A 20289-nucleotide genomic window follows, 5' to 3' on the forward strand; every position below is an offset into this window, starting at 1 on the left:
AAGTGCTTTGTTAAACCTCACAATGATCCTGTGAGGTCTTGTTGCCTCCATTTCACTGATGAAGAAACTGAGGACAAGGAAGTTTAGTAAGCTGCTCAAGTTCGTGTAGTTGCTAAATGGTAGAACCAGGCATCTAATCCAGGCCACCTGGCTTCAGAGCTCTCATACTTAAAGAAAATGTCAATATCAGTCATTTATTGAGCACCTATGTGCTTGGTACTAGGCTAGGCATTGTACCATTTTCCCCCCTCCCTTTCTTTCTTTTGATATATAACTTACGTAGAATAAAGTGCATCTTAAGTATGCACTTTATTCTATGTAATTTTTTTACATCAACAAACACCATTGTAATCACAACCAAATCAGGATGTAGAACAATTTTCAGCTCTTTAGAAGGTTCCCTTGTGCATGTTCTAGTGAGTACACCATCTCCTGCCCCCTTCCCCCCTCGGCCCCCGCCCCAGGAAGATCACTGTTCTAACCTCACTGACAGACCAGTTTTGTCTATTTTTTACTTGATAGAAATGTGATCTTCACATGAGTACTCTTTTTTTGTCTGGCTTCTTTCACTCAAACCAGAGGCAAACTGGAGAGGGTATGGCCCACCCAAAGGGACAGCCACTAGCCAGCTCCAACTAAGTGTCGCCATTCAGGAGTTCAGGCTCAATGTTGCTGGGTCATGTAGTAGTAGTAGTAGTAGTAGTAGTAGTAGTAGTAGTAGTAGTAGTAGTAGTAGTTATTATTGTTGTTTTCCTTGAGAAGCCAAATATCTAGATTTTTATGGAATATCAAATGATTAATTTGAAAAGTTATAGTACATGTCAAAACACTGAAGGATAAGCAAAATTCATCTATGGGTGGTTGGATAAATACTATGGTGATGGCAGTGAGAATGGACAGGAAAGGACATCTGAAAGGAAGAATCAGAGACACTGGATCTTGAGGGAGAGAGAGAGAAGCGAGAATGAAGAATGGCCTCGGGACTTCCCTGGTGGTCCAGTGGTTAAGACTCCATGGGGGACTTTAAAAAAAAAAAAAAAGAAAGAAAGAAAGGAATGGCCTCAACCTTCTGAAGCTGAATGACTGGGAATGGGGAGTCCCTGTCAAGAGCCGGGCAGTCGGGAAGGGCAGAAAAGGGGAAGAAAAGGGGAGAAAAGACAGGGAGTCCCCTTTGTAGACAAGTTAGGTTTTCCGAGGTGGAGGGACATCCAGAAGGAGGTGGCCAGCAGGCGGAGAGGAATGTGGGGCTGGGGCTTGGGGAAATGCTGGGCCTGAGATTCCACACGTCTGCTTTTAATATAAGATCAGGGAACATTAAATTCCAATCAACAAATGCTAAAATATACTTTAATTTCATACTGTAACTAATTAAGGGAGAGAGTAGAGGGGCAGAAAAGGGGGAGGAAGAGAGGCTGTTGGAGAGAAATGCAAGGATGCGCAGAAACAGGAAAGGAATGCCAGAGACCCTGACGCACCAAGGAAAAGCGATGCATGTAAGGGGGTTCTAGAGAAAAAGAAATGTGGACAAGTATCAAGCAGTGAGCTTCCAGCGGCCGTAGACAAAACTAGGGTTTGACTGCATGACAGCTGCATCTTGTGGCTATTAGGACCGTGTAGCTAATGAATTTTTAAATTCATTTTTTGAATGACTATTGCATTTTTGCAGCTATAAGCACAAATACAATATGAATCTGATGCTTCGTGGCACTTACTCCTAGGCCCAAATAAATGAGATCAACAGCTATGACCTTCTTATATACACTGGCCAGATCTCACCATGGAACCATGGCATCAAGTCCACCTTAGGTCCCAGATCAACTCAGAAGTCCAGCCCTGCAAAAGTCACCCCAGCCTTCCTGAGGATCCCTGGCTTAATAAGTGCATGTATAGTTCAGGCTAGAAGTTCTCCACAGAGTTGTGTCAGAGCCAGTTTAACCTTTGAGAAATGAAGAAAAGAGACATGGTAAAATTCATTCAGCTTAGGAAGTGGTGTCGTTTAATTGTTGTTCTTTCTTGCCTCCCATCTTCCACAGTTGAAGGAATAGGACCATTGAGCCCCACTATTGTGCCTACAGAGTGAAATCGTCGACCAGGTCCTAAGTTGTGTGTGTGTGTGTGTGTGTGTATGTGTGTGTGTGTATGTGTGTGTGTGTGTCAAAAGAATAGTAGCCATATAGCTACCAAAGGGACACTTACAATTGAATTCAAAAACAGAAAATTGACAAATGAGAGTGACTTAAAGCCATAACAAGCAAATATGTATATAAAAGAAAATTAATGCTCAGTAAAAGTCCCTGATTGAGAGGTGATAAATGACAAATGCAGAGGAGAGAATGGTTAGCACTGAGTGGGCTGAATCAGGGAAGACTAAGAGGGCAAGGAAAGTCTATGAATATCTGGGGGATAAATAATAGAAATTACACTGGAGGGGCAGAGAGCTTCCTCCCCAAGTACCCTCAGTCTGCAAATCAGTTGTTGCCTGTGCCCAGGTGAGCTGGGTCCCACTGCCTGTCCAAATCTCACACCCGTAAATGTTCTCCCCATCGCGGGCCCCTCTGCATGCCTTAGTTGGAAACGTGGCTTTTCCAGAGTCAAAAGCCAGAGCACAAGGCCCCTATTCACGCTGCTGGGTTTGAAATTCTCCTCCGAAATTCCTTTAACTGCAAACGCCTTCTCCCAAGTACACTGTGCATCTTTTCAAATTTCAGACATAAACAGCCATGTAGCCCCACCTGGCAACCCCCTCTCACCCTCCTGATAAAAATAGAAGGGACTGAGGTGGGGAAAGCCGTGGGTACAGTGGGATTTTGTGGATCAGCTGTTTGCACGAGTGTTCCTGACCCCTCTGCCTATTTTGGGAAGGGGTTTCTCTTGGGGGAGCTTGGAGCTGGATTCTTGGGGGATTTGTCATCCCTGGCACCTTGACCCCTTCCATTCTGGGCCCAAGACGCATCTCTGTGGTTGTGTGTTTAACTCTGTGTCCCAGGGAGAAACACCTTTACCTGTGGTTGTTGGCTTGGGTGTCAACTCTGGTGACTGTGGGGGACGGAAAAAGTGGTGGCAAGAAGTGCAGGGAAGCAGCCCGTTTGCAGAAGCCACTGGTGTGAAAACTGTCACCAGGCCCCCAAGGCAGGCACCATGACCCCACGAGCAGGTGAAGGGCTTTTAGAGGTAATAAGCTCTTACCTTGTACACTTGGTTCCGTTGTATGGGACAGGGATGAATGAGCAGTGCAGGGCGAACTGGCAAGTTCCCTGAGCTTGGCCTTATGAGAACTGTTCTAGGTCCAGCTGTACCGTTTACCAACGATGTGACCTTGGACCTCAGTAAAAGAGGAATTTCAATATTCCCATAGAAAGATGCAGATGGGATCCTGCTGCTTCTCTGCTTACAACCATCCAGTGGCTTCTAGTTGCATTCAAGACACCACGGCCAACAGAGCTTGAGCAATCTGGCCCTGCCTCTCTCACCTCATCTCCCCACGAGTCACCTTACTCTTCCCCTCTGTGTTTTGGCTCCATTTCATTTTCAGATTGTACTTTATTATTTTTTTTATAGATTGATTTATTTTTGGCTGCGTTGGGTCTTCGTTGCTGCACACGAGCTTTCTCTAGTTGCGGTGAGCAGGGGCTCCTCGTCGTTGCCGTGTGCGGGCTTCTCGTTGCGGTGGCTTCTCTTGTTGCCAAGCACAGGCTCTAGGCACGCGGGCTTCAGTAGTTGTGGCGCGTGGGCTCAGTAGTTGTGGCACACGGGCTTAGTTGCTCTGCGGCATGTGGGATCTTCCCAGACCAGGGCTTGAACCCATGTCCCCTGCATTGGTAAGCGGGTTCTTAACCACTGCGCCACCAGGGAAGTCCCTCAGATTGTACTTTAAATATCAGAGAGGCCTTGCCTGACCACCTAACTTCTCTGCCTCCCCCAGTTTCTATTACGGCATCTCATTCCTTCCCTTCCCGGGCTAGACCACGCCTTGCTGGTGTGTATTTTGAGCTGTTTACTTGTGTAGTGTCCACCGCCCTCTCTCACCAGACTCTGAGCTTCAGGAGCGTAGGGACACATATCGTCAGCTCCCATCTCAGTGTGGGGCATTGCAGCCTCCCAATCGATATTTGTTGAATGAATGAGTAGGTCTAGTTTGCTCTCCTTTGTATCTGCTGTGTCTGGCACATTTAGAGAATCTAGAAGTGAATCATAATAACTCACATGCATTGAGCACTCTGTGTTAGGCACTGTTCTAAACATTTTATGTCTAGTAACTCATTTAGTAACCATAGTAATCTTACTGTTTGTTAATGGCCCTCACAACTTATTCCTGTTTTACAAAAAAAGAAACTGAGGCCCGGAGAGGTCAAGCCCCTTGCTGTAAATCATAGCTAGTGAAAGGCAGAGCAGAGATTCAATGCCAGACAATTAGGTCCCAGAGATGGTGCCTTTAACCTCTCACCATCCTGCTTGAATGAGAAGTGAGTGAAGGAGAGCAACTAGCTCATTGCAGAGGCTCATAAACATTCATTTATCCTTTCCCCCTCCCTGTCCACTTGGTTGAAAGGGTCAAATTAGAGCTATATAAGACAGTAAAGATGTGTAAGGTATAAAATCTCTAAGGGTGTGTAGGGTGAGGCCTCTGTACTGATCAGCCAGCCTCTATCAGCCAGGAGAATTTCCTGGGCATGGTGGGGTTAGGAGAAGTCTAAATGACAGGAGAGAAGGGTGATGACAGGCCAAGGCCATGGGCTGAGGCTTGAGCTGGCAAGGGTGGGGAGCAAAAATGACTAGAAGCTACAAATCGCATGAGATAGCAAGTTAGACAATTGACGGGAGAAGAGGAGTACTGCTAGGATGCATTAGGACGTGAAGCTGAAGATGATGACCCAGCAGAGCCGTCAAGTCAGGACCCACAGATGGGAGTTCTCCTTTTCCAAGATGAAACCACAGAAGACGTAAAGTTAGTTTTTCTTTAGTCAAACCTGGCAAGAAGTGTTCGAGCTCCGGAGTCTGACGTCAGACGTCAGTTCATATGTCATGGTTCAATTTCTGGCATTTGCTTGCAGCCTAAAGTTTGCCACCTGTAGCTGCCTAACCCTGACTTTAACACTGAACCAGAATCTACCAAATCCGGAAGAGTTGGCATCTTTGACTCAGAGAAGGTTATAGATTTGGAGTCTTCAAGCTGGGCAGGATTCTGTGGCATCCTTACTCTTTCATTGTGTTAGGACTGAGGCGTTGACTTGGACCCCAAATTAAAAGTGGATGATGGGGAAGCAAAGCAGCATGGGTCACTGGGAATAGTGATATTGACCTTGTGCTGTGCTGGTTGGCCTTTGGCCCATGTTTCAGTCAGGATAGGCTGGGTTATGCTTCAGTAACAACAGTCCCCAAATCTCAGTGAGTTGAAATAACAAAGATTTAGTTCTTGCCCACGTCCACTGTGGATAGTTGGGAGCTTTGCACCAGGTCATTATCCTCCAGGTCAGCCTGATGGAGCAGCCACCATCTGAACATTGCAGGTTTCCATGGCAGAAGGGGGAAGAGAGCCCTGGAATGTTGTGTATCAGTAGTTAAATGCTCCAGCCCAGAACTGGCACACGTCACTTCTGGTTACAACTTACTGGCTAGAACTAGTCAGGTGATCCTATCCAGCTACTGTGGGAGAGGAAGTGTAATGCTATGTGCCAGGTAGATGAAAAGCTGGAATATTGTGAAAGGCATGATTACTGTCTCTAGTCAGTATCTCAGTGGTCGAATAAGGTTTGGGTTCTACCTGGCTATTTCGGTCCCTGGGATCCCTTCTTTAGGGGTCAGAATATCTCCCAGAGTAGATAAGGGTGATATGATGCATGGGGGGCTGGGGGTGCAGCCTGGATGGCCCCATTATTGGATCCTTGTTGCCATAACAGCCTTCATACTCTGACAAGGGTCTGGGACATTTGGTGGAACCCCATTTAGTGCCCATTTGCCTGTGGTCTAGACCCACTCTTCTGGAAAGAAAGGAGGGCAGCCTCCTCCTTGTGTTCCTTACCTGGGCATTTGGGACCTGGAGGCCCCACTTAAGATGTGTTCAAGTCTTTGACACAAGGTGGTGGGTTCACTGTGCTTGCCAGGGTGAGGGCTCCTCTTCACTCTAGGATTGTTAGCTCTGCAGAAGGCCCCTTTCCTTCCCCATGGCTTTCTTCCTTGTCTTCTGGGACCAGATCTTGGAGGCCACTGGGCTCTCCAAAAGGTGGAGGCATCACTGGAGTTGGTTGTGGTCTTGCCGGTTATTCCCATTTGGGGACCTCTTGCAGGCTTACCTGCTCAGCTGGTCAGTGAGGAGCTCTGATGACACCTAAAAATGATACAAACAAGGAATGATTGTAAGAAAGGAATGGAGCATCTTGTGCGGTGACAGCAAGGATGCAGGGAGGCATACCTGGAGCCACAGGGCTCCGCTTTCCTAGTCGCGGCTTGGCCCTGGCTCCAGGAAGCCTGCCCTTCCTCACTCAGCAAAGGAGGGAGAAGCTTCCTGGCTTATTGGGACAAGGGGAGGATATAGGCTAAGGGATTCCAAGCTGTCTCCTTAGGCAAGGCACACAGAACAAAATCCAAGGGTTTGAGCTGGGACTAAGGCCTGAGAAGCCTCAAATTGCTTCATTTTTGGTCCAGGGAAGCCATGGGGCCTTGGCCTGGGTCCATCTGTGAGAATCTAGGAGTTGAAATACTGTGGCCTAGGAAGAGCCAGGAATGGGGAGTGGAGGTGGGGATCAGGAGCCAGGTCATAGGAGAAGGCCTAACCATCCATAGCCCCCCCCCCTGCACTATGTAAGATAGGGCTCACCCGGAGGCAGGTAAAGGCTTCATGAGGAACCAGAGCTATAGCAGATGCAGGAAGGGACCAAGGATTCAAGTCAAAGAAGTAGAACCCTGGGAACATGAACGCCTGGCTGGAGCTGTGGATTGGAACCTGGGGTGGAGGAGTCAAGAGAAGGGACAACCAGGCAGCTTGTCTACAACAGGGGCCTTATTGAAGGTCATGTCTTGTCGTTGGGGCTTTGTTGGTGACGAATCTAGAGAAGGCATTGGCATGACTGGTACATGGCATAGCATGGGCAAAAGACAGGAGGCAGAATAGAATGCCTGGAGAGGCCACCCTGAGTAAGCTTGACTCGAATGGGGAAGGGGCCAAGAGGACCCAGGACACACTAAAGGGTTCTGAGCAAGAGGAAACTGGCATTGATATTTCTGCATGTAAAAACCCTGCCCCATTGTCAGGGCCCAGCTCAAATGCTACCCCATCTAGAGAGTTCTACTGTAATCTCGGATCAAAATATACTTTCTTCTATGATTCTATATCTGTCAGTTCTTGTCATAGGTGCCTTGTGCTCGAGTTAGTTACGGCTGTCTCTCCCAACAGCCTGATCTCTCTGTGGACAGGACCCCACCGCAGGGGACTCCCAGCCTAGCACCTGGCTCTCAGGTATCTGAGAAGCCAAGGGGAAGGCTGCAGGACGTGGTGGGTCCTTTCGCCATCTTCCAGAGTGCTGCTTCTCCAGGGACGTTCCAGGGCCACCTGCCTTCCAGGTACTTGGGCTGTTTGTTTAGAATTCACCCCAGACTTGCCAGATCTGAATTTCCAAGGTTGGCCCCCCAAATCTTCACTTTTTTGATTGATTTTAAAATTACTGTTGAGACTTCCCTGACTGTCTAGTGGTTAGGACTTTGCCTTCCAGTGCAGGGAGTGCAGTTCGATCCCTGGTCAGGGAGCTAAGATCCCACATGCCTCGTGGCCAAAAAACCAAAACACAAAACAGAAGCAGTATTGTAACAAATTCAATGAAGACTTTAAAAATGGTCCACATCAAAAAAAAATTAATGCTAATGAAGCATAATTTATGTATAACAAAATGTACCCATTGTAATAAAGTTTGATGAGTTTTGGTAAATTTACACAGTCATGTAACCATCATTTCCATCATGATATAGAGCATTTATTTCACACCAGAAAGTTCTCTTTTGCCCCTTTGCAGTCAATCAACTACCCCACTTGGCTCCAGATGACCACTTCTATTTGTTTCTAGAGATTCGTTCCAGAATTTCATATAAATGGAAACATGTGATGTGGTAGGTTGAATGGTAGTCCCAAAGATGTGTCCTAATCCTTGGAACCTGTAAATGTTACCTTATTTGGAAAAAGTGTCTCTGCAGATGGGATTAAGTTAATGATTTTGAGATGAGGAAATACTTCTGGATTATCTGGGTGGGTCCTAAGTGCCATCACAAATTTTTTTTTTTTTTTCAAGTGGAACTGGGGAGATTTTAAACAAATGTTTTTATAAGAGAGAAGTAGAGGGAGATTGAATACCACACACAGACAGGGGGAAATCAGTGTGAAGACAGAGGCAAAGATTAGAGTGATGTGGCCATAAGCCAAGGAATACTGGCAGCCACCAGAAGCTGGAAGAGACAAGGAATGGAATCTCTCCCAGAGCCTCCAAAGGGAGTGCAGCCATACCGACATCTCGATTTCAGTCTTCTGGCATCCAGAACTCTGAGAGAATAAATTTCTTTTGTTTTAAGCTACCAAGGTTGTGGTAATTTTTCACAGCAGCTCTAGGAAATTAATGCATGTAGTATGCAATTTTTTGTGTCTGATTTCTTTTGCTCAGCTTGATTTTAATATTCCTCCATGATATGTACCATGTATAGAGGTACTTCACTGTGGTTTCAATTTGCATCTCCCTAAGTAAGCATTTTTTGGTGTGCTTATTGGTCATTTATATATCTTTCTGAAATGCGTGTGCAAATCTCTTGCCCATTGTGTGTGTAGGAGGTGTTGTTTAATTTCTTAGTGAACTTTAAGAGTTCTTACTGAACTTTACAAGTCCTTTGTTGAATATAAATATTGCAAATATTGCAAATATTTTCTCCCAGTCTATGGCTTTCCTTTTCATTTCCTTGACAGTGAATTTCAAAGAGTGGAAGTCCTTAATTTTGATAAAGTTCAGATTTCCAGTTTTTTCCCTGTATAGTTAGTGTTTTTTGTGTCCCACCTAAGAAATCTTTGCCTACCAAGGTCAGAAAGATATTCTCCTGTTTTCTTCCAGAAGTTTTATAGTTTTAACTTTTATGTTTAGGTCTGTGATACATCTTGAGTTATTTTTTGTGTGATGTGAGGTAAGAGCTAAGATTAACTTTTTTTCTTACAGATATTCAGATTTTTCAGCACCATTTGTTGAAAAGACTAGTTTATCCCCGTTGAATTACTTTGGCCCTTTTGTTGAAAATCAGCTTGTAGGCTGTTTACCCATTCATCCATGGACGGATCATGTGTTTTTGAAGCTACTTGATGATATTACTTTTTAGATTTCTTTTCCCAAATGGTTTGTGGTTCAAATCTGCATTTTTACCGAGCACCTTTGGTGATTCGTGTACTGGCTAAAGTATGAGACCCTTGGGTCATAGGGCATTGGTTCCTAATCAGGAATAGAAATGATAATCACCCAATGCCAGGGCTCCACCTTCACAGGGCCTGATTTAGCAGGTCTAGAGTAAGCCCCCAGAAGAAAACTTCCCCGACTAAGAGCTATTGATTCTTTGCTTAAGAACAATGGATACATCCTCTCCTTTTCATTCGTGTGTTCCTTAGACACATAATGACTGGCTCTTCTGCTGGGCTCTGAGGTGCCTCAGTGAACAAGGTTTGTTTGAACAAGCAAACAGGCCAGTGCAGCCCCGTGTGTGCAGATGGGTCCGACAGAGCCTTGTGGGAAGAGTGGGTGAATCTGGTGGTCCTGGGTGCCACTGTGGATGCTGCAGTTTGGGGATACAGGGAGCCTCTCTTTGTCCTGCAAAGACCCCCATGAGACCTAGCTATACCCCCGTGCTGGTTAGAGTCTGAGTGTGAATTCCTTCTTGAGGTTAAGACTGCATGTCACGTTCCCTACACTTGTGAACTTTCTGGCTTTGTCTTGGGACAGCTGCGTCAGGCTGTCTCCAAGTGCTCTGTCCCTAGTGGAAAGTTTTGGTCTCTGGAGGTGCTGAGAGAAGGCAGCTCTGTTGGGTCTGGTGGATTTGTGACTGCTGAGCTGTCCGCGTAAATTGGTCTCGGTCCACCCTGCCCTGTTTGTTTGCCGTCTGGGTCGCTTCTCCTAGTAGGGTTGACTGTCCCTCTTGCCCAGTTTCACACCAGACCTGAAGCCATTTGGCCTTTCTCCCCGCCCCCTCCTCCACCTGATCAGTGCTTCTGGGCACGTTGTCCAGCCTGATTGCTCAAAATGTGCAAACCCAGCTCAATAGACAGGGCATCCAGGCCCTGGAGGCATTAACCAAGCTCAGCTTTACATGGTTTTCTTTCTGGTCTGGGTTAGAGCCCTGCAGTTCTGTAAGGAGAGGGGAGCCTGTTTGCTGTTCCATAGAATGGTCCAGAAACTCCAGCAACTGGCTGTTGTCCTGGAAGTGGAGGTAGCCTGGGCACTGGGGCACAGCTGCTTTAGCTCTGAAATTGGTCAGAAGCAGTGGTTCTCAGCCCTGGCTGCACACGAGTATCACCTGAAGAACTTTTTTTTTTTTTTTTTTTTTTGCGGTACGCGTGCCTCTCACTGTTGTGGCCTCTCCCATGGCGGAGCGCAGGCTCCGGACGCGCAGGCTCAGCGGCCATGGCTCACGGGCCCAGCCGCTCTGCGGCATGTGGGATCTTCCTGGACTGGGGCACGAGCCCGTGTCCCCTGCATCGGCAGGCGGACTCTCAACCACTGCACCACCAGGGAAGCCCCTCACCTGGAGAACTTTGAAAGCTCCTGGAGCCCGGGCTGTATCCCAGAGCAATTCAGCCAGGATCTCTGGAGGTGGGATCGGGGGTTACAGTATCTGTAAAGTTCCCCAGGTGATTCCAACACACTGCTAAGTGTGAGAGCAGCTGCTCTATCTAAAAGGACAACACTGAGACGAGGTGAGGCAGAGTTGGGGGGTCTGGAGCCAACCTTAGTCGACATGCCTCCTTGGATGAAACATGGCACAGTCTATTTTGTTTTTGATTAAAATTATAGGGGTATCACCCCACTTTCTTTTTTTAAAAAGTAATTAATTAATTAATTTATTTATTTATTTTTGGCTGTGCTGGGTCTTAGTTGCGACATGTGGGATCTTCGTTGCGGCATGCAGGATCTTTCATTGTGACTCGAGGGCTTCTCTCTAGTTGTGGTGCGCGGGCTCCAGGGCATGTGGGCTCTGTAGTTGTGGCGCGCCGGCCTAGTTGCCCCACGGCATGTGGGATCTTAGTTCCCTGACCAGGGATCGAACCCGCGTCCCCTGCATTGGAAGGCAGATTCTTTACCACTGGACCACCAGGGAAGTCTCTCACCCCACTTTCTTTAAATTCCTATTTCAGCTGTAACTGTTGCTCTTCCAGTGTCCACCCTAAGATCACCTTTTGGGTGCAAAACATAGTACCTCAGGCTGGGGAACAGGCTGCAAAGGGCATAGGCTTTGTTTGGCTCTGTGTTTTCCGTCCTTTGCATGCTGCCATGATACCGCAGATTGGTGATTAGTGGCAGGGCAGGGCAGTGACTCAGGAGAGCTGGTTGGTCTAGGGGCTTTAGGCTCATTCTTTAGGCTTCTCCTGTCCCACCTCACGACTCAGCCCTGATTCTCATCTTGGGCTTGTCATCCCCACAAACCCCCAATCCAAGCATCCTGCTTTCCTACCATGATGGCTTCTCCTTCCGGCCACCTTTGGCCCCCATCCTGCTACATCCTCAGTGGGATCTCGCCTTTCTTCTAGTCTTCACCCTCTCCTTCTCTCTTACTCAACCTATCATTTCAGTAACTCTTTTGCCAGCCCCCTACACTCCTGCACCCATCCTGTATTTTATAGAGAAAATTGAAGCTGTAGATTAAGATACTGCAACTTCCAAACCCAGCAGTGTCCTCACTCATCCTTCCCCCAACCTTCCTGTTGCCATAGTGGAACCTCCTTCCCCCTCTCTGAGGCCAGTCCTCCAGCTCACCTCGGAGAACCCATGCATCCCCCAACCCCACTATCTTCTCAGGACCTCCCATTGGTGATCCCTTCTCTCTTTTGTATTTTCAACCACTGGCTTTCACCACCATCAGTCTACTGAAACAGCTTTGGCTGATGTTACCTTTTAACTCCCATGTAACCAAATCTGTTGGATTTTTTACTCTCTGTTTGACTGACCTCCTGACCTGTCAACAGCAGGAGGCACAGCTGACCACTCCCTTCTTCAGGTCCCCCCTCCCTGCTCTCTCCTGACTTCCTTCTACCTCTCTGCTCACTCCTCCTCAGTCTTCTTTGTAGACTCATTCTTTTCTCACAAGCCATTAAATGTAGACATTCCCCAAGCTGGGTCCTAGGTGCCGTTATCCTTCTGTTCAAAGCCAGTTACAAACTGTCCAAAATTCATTCTTTTGCTTGTGGATGTCCAGCTTTCCTAGTACCATTTGTTGAAACGACTGTCCTGTTTTCATTGAATGGCCTCCACTGCATGGCACCCTTGTTGAAAATCATTTGACCATATATTCAAGGGCTTATTTCTGGGGTGTCTATTCTATTCCATTAGTCTATATATCTGTCTTTATGACAGTGCCACACCGTTTTGCTTATTATAGCTGTGTCATAGGTTCCTCTTTGTCACTTTAAAAAACATTTAGTTTTTGTTTTTTCACAGATGTATGTGTGTGTCTGTGTGTGAACACAGCTTAGAGAGTCAATTATACTTTAAGGCTTATTACTCTACCTCTCAAATCAGACCCTGCCTCTCTTTGTTTTTTGCTCCCTGGAGGCAACCACTTCAATTCTTTTATCTTTTTCATTTGGAATTCATCTCTATATCCTTAAGTAGTATGAACATAGTAATACTTCTTGGTTTTTAGGTTCTAGGCATTATCTATTGACTTCTCATTGTGTTGGAAATGAAGATTTAGCTCTCTTTCACCACCATCTCCCAAAATGTGCACACTTTCTGTCCCCATCATCCTCCTGGTAGAGTTAAATCATAATTTTGGACAAGTCAGTAAGAGCATTACTATGAGAGTGGAAATGTGCTTCACAGCTCAGCCATGTAGAATACTGTCATATATTTTCTTTTCTTACAGAACTTCTTGTTTTCCCTCTACTTAAGAATATTTTTATTTGTTTGCTACATTTTCTATGTATGTATCATTCATTTAACCCCAGAGGGTGCCTGGGAGCTCCCTTAGCACAACTCTGCTGAACATGAGGAAGCCTGTAATTTGGGGATGGGTCATATATCCCTGAACAGGACACCTTCCTTTGCTAGCAAGAGGCTTGTCCACTGAGAGGCGATTGGAGTTTCCTTCTATATATAAGGTGCTGGGCTAGGGTGACAGGGATGGATGTGACAGTATTTTGCACACCAGGTACTTACACTTGAGTAAGAGAGATGGTATTGAGGCAGTCATTCCAGTTCGAGGCAAACTTTGATGAGAAGAATAAGAGCAACTGCAAATTTGAGAGGGGACAGGTTAGGAACAATTATTTCTAAGTAGAAGATTCAGGGAAGGCTTTAGCAGGGAGGTGGTATTTAAGCTGAATTAAGATTTCAACGGGAAAGGTTAGTGGTGCAGAGAGAATGGCATTTAGGTGCAGGGAAAAGGAGGAAGCAAACGTACAGAGATTGGAAAGTGTACTGTGGGTTCAGGGAAAGATGGGAGGCCTGGTGTGGCTATGATGGGGGATGCGTGGGGAGGCATCAGGCAAAGGAGAGCTAATTCTGTGCTTGGGCATCTCTGTGCTAGGACTGGGTTCAGTCTTTTATAGGCACCAAACTAGTAGTTCTCAAAATGTTATCACCTGGGGATTTGTTAGAAATGAAAATTCTTGAGCCCCACTCAGACTCGTGGAATCAAAAACTCTGGGAGCGGGGCCCAGCAATCTGTGTTTTAACAAGCCCTCTAGATGGTTCTGATGCATGCTAATGATTGAGAACCATTACACCATCCAATTTGATGCTTACAACAACGCCATAGCCGGGCACTCATTATCTCCATTGTACAGATGGGGAGGCTGTCTCAGAGTGAGAAGGTAACTTACCCAAGGTCCGGAGGGGTGCTGGAGCTGGCTTGCACTGGCTCTTGAGAGCAGATTATAAGCATCTCTTCCCAACTCTAAATTTAGTGATGTCATATTGGTAGTTTGAAACTGGCCATAGTGGAAGTATTAATGGAAACTGGCAAATGCCACAAATCAGGGTGTCAAGCCCACCCCGAGAGCCAGTTGTTAAACATTCACCGGCATAGCATTCTCAGGGCACTCAGTTGGTAAGTGGTTGGTAGGCCTGGGTCTTGAACCCTGACAGCCTGGCTCCTAAGTGCATGCTCTTAACCCCTAGGTTAAACTTATTCTGAAAGTCTGGAAAGATGGTCTGGGGCCACAATGTGGAAATCTTTTAAGTGCATGGTAAAAATTTGGGCTTTATTCTGTACACACTGGATTTTTCAGAATTTTGAATGGGTAAGTGATAGGATTGTATGTTTAGGCAGGAGAACTAAATTGTCGGCTCTGGCTTTTCACTTTGCAAATATAGTGAAAAGATGGGATGAGGGGGTGTTGTATGGAAAGTCAAAATACATAGTTGCACTCCATAGAGAAGGGCCTCCACAGCCAGGGGGTTGCCCATTCACAGAAGAGGTCATGCAGCACTGCAGAGCAGATGCCTCGTGCCTCACAAAGCCTTCTTGTTCTACAGGAGAAAGGTCCCCTGTCTCTCACTCCAACCGTCTGCCACAGTGCGTACTGGCCTTAACGCAGCCCTGCTGGCCAGAGGTGTCTCAGGAGTCCCTGGTCCAGGTCATCATTCACTCTGCAGCCACTGTAGCAGACCAAGTGGTCACTTACCCACATTCACTCCTCCTTCCTCAGGGAACCTCAAGGGTTTTCAGGCCCCTTTCACATCAAGGCAGCCATGTGCCTCTGGGAAGGGTGGACAACCCTTGGATCCCAGAGGGTGAATCCTGATTGGGTTTAAACCGGTAGTTCTCAGGACTGTTAAAAATTGAGGACCCCTAACGAGCTTTTGTTTATGTGGTATATCAATTGATTTTACCAGATTAGAAATTATAGCTGAGAATTAAAAAATTATTTATTAGTTCATTTAAAAAATAACAGTAGATGACTTCCCTGGTGGCGCAGTGGTTAAGAATCTGCCTGCCAATGCAGGGGACATGGGTTCGAGCCCTGGTCTGGGAAGATCCCACATGCTGCGGAGCAACTAAGCCTGTGTGCCACAACTATTAAGCCTGTGCTCTAGAGCCGGTGAACCACAACTACTGAGCCCACGTGCCACAACTACTGAAGCCCACGTGCCTAGAGGCCGTGCTCCGCAACAAGAGAAGCCACCACAATGAGAAGCCTGCACACCGCAACGAAGAGTAGCCCCTGCTTGCCGCAACTGGAGAAAGCCTGCACGCAGCAACGAAGACCCAATTGAGCCAAAAATAAATACATAAATTTATAAAAACAAACATCAAAGAAACCTCCACTCTGTTATTAAAAAAAAAACAACAACAGTAGACCCATTACATGTTAACATACTTTTTATGACAAATTAGTATATTTTCTAACACAAAAATATTTCATGGGACTATCTAGTTGTAAAAGAGAGGAGTATTCATGTATTGTATAGTTGAAACTTGCTAAGAGAGTAAATCTCACCACACACACAAAAGATAGCTGTGTGAGTTAATGGATGTGCTAATTAGCTTGGTTGAGATAATCATTTCACCATGTAACACCAGTATCAAAATATCATGTTGTACAACCTAAATGTATACAATTTTATTTGTCAGTCGTACCTCAATAAGGCTGCGGGAGAAAGGAAGGAAAGAAAAAAGGAATATTTGAATAGCTCTTTCATATAATTGGATATTTTTCTTTGATACTACACCAAAACTCAACGAGAGGTAGTTTTGAAAAAGTTAGTTGTAATTTGCTATCTGAAAGGAGGTCAAAGAACTTTTCATACCCTGTCGCAGGAAAATCTATTGGTGTACCTTGTGCTTTGGGTGGATCGTCTACCCATCTGTGATATTTGGAAAATACTGGCTTACTGAGTATGCACATACTCCAAATGTTGACACATTTTGTTATACAGTGTAAAAAATAAAATCATATTTGTTAACATCACCACCAAAAAGCTTTTATTGGGAAGCTGCCAAAGTCATGATGTCAGACACAAGTTTTCCAAAATTTGAATTTTCGCTTGAAAGCTTGAATTTCGTCATTGGCCACAAACACTGTCAGTTGTTTTCCCTGAAATGACAGGCTCACTTTGTTAATTTTTGAGAAAATGTCTGCCAAATACACAAGTTTGAATAACTATAGTTTGGCAATTGTTGTTCTACGTAAAAATAATGTTTTCTGAAAAAAGTGGCTAGTTTAGTTTACAACTCAATTGTACAAATGCTTTTTCTCTAGACAACCATTTTCATACATCAGACATGCTGTTTGCTTTTATGCTTTATGCATAATTTTCATTTCATCACAGGATATTAAAATATCATGTTAAAAAAGACGTGTTTAGGTGTTGAGATTTAATAAAATTAATAATTCTTACTGCTTCATCACGGACATCCTAAAGTGAAACTGGCTTTTTTTTTTAACTGGGAGAGCATGATACCAAAGTATACAATGATACTACTGTTTGCCACTGCTTGGGTGCTAAGACCTCAGCAGTTTAACCCACCACTGCTTTTGCTTCAGCAGTGCAAATGTCAACATGGTTGATAACCCTTAAGATAAACCATAAGATTCAAAAAAAATTCTTCAACACTGAATATTTCAGCACCACTCGTCTGTTGCCGAGCATTCACATAAAAGATCTTTGATGATTAGCTAGTGCTGATCTTGAACAAATACAAACAAAGCAGCTGACACAGCCACCCCTGTGCATTTGTCCATTTATAAGACAAATGTACAACTCTGCCAACGAGAGATCAATTCAGTCTTCATGTTGACAAGTAAATTGTTAATTCAACAAGTTGTCGTATCACTGGGAAATGGCAGTGCTGTGATTTTTTTTTTTTTTTTTTTTTTTTTTTTTTTTTACTGAGTTTTCATTCAGTAGGCATTCAGCAGTGTCCACTGGACAAGACTTTTCGTGGTCTTTCGATTAATGCCGTTTGATGACTTATTCTGTCAGATGCTTCTGTGGCTTTTTCACTTCTAGTTGCAAGAGCTGTAACAAACCATTTCTGGCTTTTTAAGAGCTCATAACGTCTACGTTTAAAATATTTAATTCCTTTTTCTTTAAACTCTGGTTTTAAAATGATGCCACAACTCAAATGGCCCCATCAGGGCTGGAACAGGGGTGAGACAAGCGAGAGCCGAGGGCACAGGGTATAAGGAGGTGCCCACGCTGCCTCCCTGCACTTGTAGGAGCCTGAGAGCGAGTGCCTCCTGACATCCTGCACCCTGGGAACCTCACTAGCCTCCCGCTAGAACTAGCTCTGGGCACCATAATGCCATTCAGAAATGTTCTGTTGCATAAGGCACAGTGAGGTAAATAATTAATTTCTATAAAGCTGAGGGAGAGATTGCTTTCATCCTATTTTTGCTTCTTGTTCACGGTTCCTCCCAATTTCTTTAGAGTAGATTCCTCCTATCAGTAGTCAGCCAACTCTCTGACATATCACTTTCATCTTCTTCAGGATCTTTATATTTAGTGATGGGTTGAGAAAGTGAGTCTTCTAAGCACCCCTTTTAAAGCTAATGATTGACTCTTAAATGTAAGAAAATATATATTATAAATAAATTTGTAAATTTCAGAATAAAATATTATTAAATTCTAAATAAGAGTTTGAGATCCAATTTAAAAATTAAGAAAAGTTTTTGAACATTTAGTGAATAGTATTTCAAAACGAGCAACAAGTTGTACTTCTGATATTTCTGTGTAGGTGCAGAAGAAACTTTGGGATTTCAAAATAATGGTTTGTTGGATGATAATGAGGTCACAGAATACAGCAGGTATAACTAAAAATAGCCAATAAAAGCACAGTAGAAGTACTGAGAACAAACTGAGTTAATCTCTGAAAATGCCTGTATTGATATTTATGCCCTAAGCTTACTTTTCTTAGAAAATTCTAGAAAACAGAGCAATACACAAGTATACATTTCATGAACTATCTGACATTATATATCGTTATATATCATGTAGCCTCTGGGAAAATCTACTATATACTCAGGAAAGAATGAACATGAACAAGACGTAGGAAGTCTTATATTATTTTGAAAATTGTTTTAATTATTTTGTTTTAATAATCTTAATTATTATTATTATGAAAATTGTTTTAATCTTACAGACCCATTTAAAGGGGTCCCACGTGCCACAGAGCAACTAAGCCCGTGTGCCACACTACTGAGCCTGTGCTCTAGAGCCCTTGAGCCACAACTACTGAGCCCGCGTGCCACAACTACTGAAGCCTGCATGCCACAAATACTGAACCCACATGCCACAGCTACTGAAGCCCGCACACCTAGACCACGTGCTCTGCAACAAGAGAAGACACTGCAATGAGAGGCCCGCGCACCGCAATGAAGACCCAATGCAGCCAAAAATAAGAATAAAAATAAAATAAAACAATTTTTAGAAAAGGATCACATTTGAAGAACCACTGGTCTAAGATAATGTTAGTCCCCTTGCCAGTGATTGGTTTAAGCATAGTTATGTGACATAATTCTGGCCAGTGAAACATGAAGAGAATTCTGCTGGGTGGTTTCTGGGAAGATTTCCTAGTCCTTAAGAGAGAAATGCAAGAGATAATCTCTTCCTCTACTGGACATTGTTGGATTGGATGTAATGCCTGGAACTGTTGCAGACATTTCATGCCTTTGAATTTTGCTGATTCATGTCTTCCTTTCACACTCCATATAGAATATGTCAGAAAATTCCATTAGCTCTACTGTTAAAATATATCCAGCATCTGACCTTCTTCTACCACCTCCACACTCCCCACTCCAGTCCAAGACACCATCATTTCTCACTTGGATTATTGTAATAGTTTCTTAATTTTTCTGTCCCCCTTGCTCCCCATGTTATTCCCAGGCAGCCAGGGTAAGTCTTTTTTTTTTTTTCTCCTTCAGGATAAGTCTTTTAAAAAGAAATCCAGGTCATGTCATTCTTCTGGTCAAAACCTTTTTTTTTTTTTTTTTTTTTTTTTTTTTTGCGGTACGCGGGCCTCTCACTGTTTTGGCCTCTCCCGCTGTGGAGCACAGGCTCCGGACACGCAGGCTCAGTGGCCATGGCTCACGGGCCCAGCCGCTCCGCGGCATGTGGGATCCTCCCGGACCAGGGCATGAGCCCGCGTCTCCTGCATCGGCAGGTGGACTCTCAACCACTGCGCCACCAGGGAAGCCCTGGTCAAAACCTTCTGATGGCTATCCTTCTCTCAGTATAAAGGCCCAAGTCCTTACTATGACCACAAGGATGTACCTGATCTGGCTCCCAGATACCTCTCCCTGCTGCCCTGTCCCTTCCTTACTCATTCCATCTTCCCTGGTTGCCTTCTGCTCCTCAAACAAGCCAAGCATGCTCTTGTCCCAAGGCCTTTGCCTAGTGCTCTTCTAGATGTCTGCATGGCTTAGTTCTAACTAATGCTCCCTTAGTTCTTTTAGGCATTTGCACAGAGACACCTTCCCATTACCCCCAGCCCCACCTGGGACCTCCTACCCCTTTTATCTTGCTTAATTTTTTTCCATGGCATTTTTATCTTTGACATATTACATAGGAATTTGTTTGTTGCCTATTTCCCCCCACCATAATGCAAGTTCCATGAGGGCTTTGCTTTGTTCAGCACTGTAACCTCATCACCTAGAAAAGTACTTGGTACTTAGTAGTGATCGTTAAATAAGATTTCCAGAAAGATAGAAAAAAGTGTATGGAAAAGAGGAAATAGTGACTAAGAATTTCATAGAATTGAAAGAAATAAATCGAATTTTAAAAGTTCATAGAGTATTAAATGGGGCACATTGACTCAAGACAAACAAATACTCAAGTTAGAGGCATTACAGAGAAGTCTCAGAACACCAAATACAGGAGAAAATTCTGAAAGTTTACTTTCAGAAAAAGCAGAAGAAAAAGCAGATCATGTACAAATATAAGAATTATACTGACGTCAGATTTCTCATCAGGAAGCAATGAGGCATGGGAAAGAAGGACTTGTAAATAACTTACTAAGGTTTGTCATTCTCTAAAAATAAAATTTTAAATAAAGGGATAAAAATTGTTTGTGACAATTAAGAACCAATTCTGGGTGATACCAGTGTGGCAGGGTGGGGAT

The sequence above is a fragment of the Mesoplodon bidens genome (assembly GCF_964165515.1).
Source record: "Mesoplodon bidens genome assembly, chromosome: 3".
Lineage (NCBI taxonomy): Eukaryota > Metazoa > Chordata > Mammalia > Artiodactyla > Ziphiidae > Mesoplodon > Mesoplodon bidens.